General features: G+C 36.0%; 1 pseudogene; it reads right to left on the bottom strand.

Moving 5' to 3' along the window:
* On the bottom strand, positions 2,240–4,171 carry Gm4991 (predicted gene 4991; annotated as a pseudogene).

The raw sequence follows: 4,406 nt of genomic DNA, 5'->3' as shown, positions 1-4,406 counted from the left end.
CTTCAAATAAATAAAAATTACTGAAACTGGATAAATAAGAAATAAATACCTATGATAGGCTTAAAGTTTCAATTAACAATTAGGAAATGAGATATAAAAGGTTTAGAAGCAAGTATTCAATGATGTACTTTACCAAATTTTGAAGTAATATCATTCATCTTTTAGAACATCTTAAAAAGGTAGAAAATGAGAAAGTATCAATAAATTTTGCCATATTTTATGTGACAAAATTATCATGGTAACCACAATAAAACACCACAAGAATAGCAATAAGATACCACAAGAATATTAAGTACCTAAAGAGTTTATGTTTATAAACACAAACATATAAAATAAATGAAAGCTAAGAAATTCAGCATTAATTTAGACTTTCGTCATTTATTTTAATTACAATGTAAACCTAGCAAAAAGTAAATGACTAAAATGGAGAGCATAAGTGACCATGGCCTGCTTACCACTAATTAATACATCTAAACCACAATCCTACACCTAAGACTCTGGTAACATTCTGAGTGAAGAATGAGAAATGGTGTAAAAGTTATAGGACTAGGCCATGTATTGTGAGATAGCATCTTCTAGACATGGCAGTGAACTCATGAAAACACAACATGATTACATAAGCAACACTCACAGAATGGCAACACCAAACAATATGTAAACATGGATGGAGAAAAACATAACACTTTTTCTTTGTAACCCATACCTAGATGGAGAGTTATAAGAAGGCAAATGCTATTGATAAGGAAAAATCAGTTTTTTTTAACAGAAACAAACCCTATTCTTAAATGGTCAGCCATAAACATATTTGAATAAGAGCAATGCTCATTGTAAACTCTATCTCTTTCTTTCTCTATATATCTATATCATCTACATCTATATATGTTTATCTAGGTATATCTTGGGGGCATTATTAAACTTGGCTATAACCAACATTTGTATTTAAGACCTGATCAATACAAAGAAACTAATATCTAGTACTATAAACTAGGACTAGTGACTGGAAAGATCATAGAACAGAGGAGAAGCTGCTACTAGAGTGTGTGTGTTTGTGTGTGTGTGTGTGTGTGTGTGTGTGTGTGTAAATAAAAATAATTACAGAAGAAGGGGTCATAAATTGTAAAGTAGTTGGTTGAACAGTACACAAGAGTTGGAAAAGTGAGAGCAAAAGGAAAATGATGCAGCAATCTTTACATATAAAATCCTCAGAGGCACTGGAGAGATGGTTCAGGGACTAAGAGCACAGACTGCTCTTCCAGAGGTAGTCTTGAGTTCAATTCCCAGCATCAAATTGAAAATTTCAAGCTAACTTTACAAGGGTCATTATTTCCCTTAAGGCAAAACCAAACTATGACATTACAACAAATGAAAATTGAAAACCACTATAAGGAATGAGGAGCAAGCTCAGATGTACAATCTACAAAGAGTTGCTCTGAAGAAGAATAAACATCAAACACATTAAAAAAATCATGTTCTGTGATCAATAAGATTTAACTCATAAATGCAAGGCTAGCAGAGGCTATCCAAATCAATGACAGTTTAACCTGTGTTAATAAAACAAGTTACTAAATTAAGATTATATGGACAGTTATAGACAAGATTAAGAATATAGCAGTTTACACTTGTAAAGAAAAAATTAGCATACTGAGGCAGAAATATTGCCACAAGCCTGGGCTCAAGGTGAGCACGGGCATCCTAGTAAACACCAAGTAAACCAGGGCTACATAGAATGATGTTTTCTCAAAATGTTTCATCAAAAAATATAGACAAAATTTTCTCATAGATATCCTTTTATGAAAAAACTCAATATTCTAAATATAAAATGAATGTGTTTTAACAAAATTAAGGTAATATATCACAAACATACAATTACAGTATCTGTAATGGTTTAACAAATTATACCCATTACTAAGATATCAGGAATCTGATACACATAATAAATTTTGTCACTGATTTTTAACAACTAATTGGAAGTCATAATTAGAATTATTAGATAGCAAAATATATTTAGGGGATCTAGCAACTAAAAGATTAAAGGATGTGAGTAAATCTGTCTCTGCAGATAGCTGGATTTTATTAACATACAACTGAAATGAACACATGAATTTTCGTTTCATTTTTTGATATTATAATTTATAAAAACATGTCCCTCTACCTTTCTTCTCTCCAAATCCTCCTATATAGACCTGCACATTTTATCTCAAATTCTTTCAGAGCTCCATTTGGCACTATTTTTTTTTTGAAAGAATGGAACTTTAATCTTTATTTACAGGACATGACAGGGTACGAAATTCCACATAGAAATAAATTCGGAGGACAGCTTCATAGAGTATGTACAGTTTATAACTGTTCAAGTATCGTTTCTTTTGTAAAAAGTGCTACAATAACAAACAACATTTAAAAAGAGTGCTTAGTAGAGAGAGTAAGACAAATCTATGAGAACACAGAATAGCACAGCACATAGCTAACAACTTTGTGCCTTGGCTGGACATTAGAAGTTAAATGTCCCGGGAGCTCCATCCTGAACGAAGCCTTCAGAGGGAGTTTCTGGCACCACAGTTTGATCTTCCTCCACTGAGAAGTACTTCTCAATTAAGTTCAATGAAGCCCTATATACAGACTCATTTTCATGGCTCGGTAGTGCTTCAATTTTATCCAAGCCTCTACACTCTTCAATCATTATTCTGAGCTTTTCTGTCTCACCTAGTTTCTCTGCAGCCTGAAAGATATTTGAAATGGCATCAAGAATAACCTAAATAATCTTGGTATCTTTTGCACTCAAGAAGTTCATCAAAGGTTCTATTATCCCACAATGAACAAGATACACAATCTGCTCAACAGTCCTACCGCTGGTAGAGTTGGTTATAGCTCACGCGGCCTCCTTCTGTGTCTTAAAGTCGGCCTTAGAGAGGACACCAATAAGAAGGGGGACTAGGCTGTGATTCACAACTTGCTGTATCTGGTCCTGGCGTCCAGCTGTAATGTTCGACATTGTCCATGTGGCCTCCTTCTGAATGTTTGTTTTGGGGACTGCAAGTGCTCCTGCATCTATCACTTTCTGAGTCTGTTCATCTGTTCCAGTGACAATATAACCTATGGCTCTTCTTAGTGTGGGAGTCACAGTGGGCAGTTCAGTAGCTCCTAGAAGCTTCACAAGTTGGGGAACAACTCCTTTCTTCACAACCATCTCAATGAGCTCATTTGGACCATCAGTCAGGTAGGAAATGGCCCAGCAGGAATCTGCTAGTACTTCTGGATCATTGTGGTGCAGGAGTCGAACTAAAGTAGGAAGAATCTGCTCAACAGCCTCTAAGGAAAATGCAGGGTTCTTGTTTTGACAAAGGTTTGAAAGTGTCCAGGTAAGATTATGTAAGTAACCACATGTCAAGGATGGCAGATCAGGAACTGCAAGAAATGTCAACAATGGGTCAATCGCACCATGTTTGATAACTAAGTTTTGGAAAGCTGAAATATTACCTGCAATGGTTCCAAGAGCCCAAACAGCTTGCTCGCTGATGTGAGCATGAAGAGATGCCAAGAGAGAAATAAATGCTGGCATAGGACCTCCATCCACCACGGCATTGGTCTGTTCAGATGTTCCAGAAGCAATGTTGGTGAGTGCCCAAGCAGACTCAAACTTAATAGGACTACAACCAGTTTTGCCCAAGAAGGACATAAATATTGGGATCAAACCAGCCCGGATGATGTTGTCTATAGGAGGCTGTTTCTCTCTAGAAAGCAATTTCTGAGCAGCTTGAGTAGTTTGGAGCTGGCTTTCCAAATTGTTACTGTTTATGCCTTTAACAGTGTCCTCAACAGACCAATTTACAGTACCCTGGTTGTTCTGGTTTTCCTGTAGCAGAAAAGTATCATCATCAGGAAAGGAGCTGAAATTTCTCCTTTTCAGCATCTGCTCATCATTTTTAGCTTTCCTGGGTTCCACATTAACTTCTATTCCACAGCGACACATTTCTGTACTGTCCTTCCCCTTGTTCTTGAATCTGTTAAGTCAGGCAGCTGGTAAGTTAGCATTCTCTTTCGTGGACATGGCTGCAGGAACAAGGAGGAAAACTGTACAGCCTGCTCAGACTTCCACGAAAGGCAGTGCAGGGCACTCAAGGTGCAGGTAGGCAGCTGTGGAAACGTCTGCTACCCTTCAGCCCTCAGACATTGTCTGGCACTATTATTTAAGAACTAGCAAATTCAACAACTTTGCAGGATACAACATAAACCTAAACAATGCATCTTCTATGCATCACAAATACAATACATGTAAATGAAATTAAGAGTTACTCTTCTTAAATTTCATGAATGGCACAATTTGAAATATTTTTTTTAAATATATGTTTTTAAATTTATTTTTAATTAGGTATTTTTTTCATTTACATTTCAAATGCTATCCCAAAAGT

This window comes from Mus musculus, chromosome X (genome assembly GCF_000001635.26).
Source record: "Mus musculus strain C57BL/6J chromosome X, GRCm38.p6 C57BL/6J".
NCBI lineage: Eukaryota > Metazoa > Chordata > Mammalia > Rodentia > Muridae > Mus > Mus musculus.
The sequence above is the reverse complement of the archived record's forward strand: the minus strand, read 5'-3'. Positions and strand labels throughout refer to the sequence as shown.